Raw genomic sequence first — 248 nt, forward strand, 5'->3', positions numbered from 1 at the left:
CGACAATTTTTTTTACAAATAGGTTAATATTTTCAGTCCATAAAAAGCAATACAAATTAGAAGTTGTGAATATGTGCATCAAAAACACACACTGTTCTGTCTACGTGTGCGTGGATGTGTGCGCGACTAGCAAAAAAGTTGGAGGTGAATTTTGCAGTGTCAGAAACGCGATCTAAAAATGCCATTGATTACGAGGAATCTGTTTAGCCGGTCTGTTTACTGAGCGTCAACTTCTCAATGAAGTGATT

The sequence above is a fragment of the Penaeus monodon genome, chromosome 23 (assembly GCF_015228065.2).
Source record: "Penaeus monodon isolate SGIC_2016 chromosome 23, NSTDA_Pmon_1, whole genome shotgun sequence".
NCBI lineage: Eukaryota > Metazoa > Arthropoda > Malacostraca > Decapoda > Penaeidae > Penaeus > Penaeus monodon.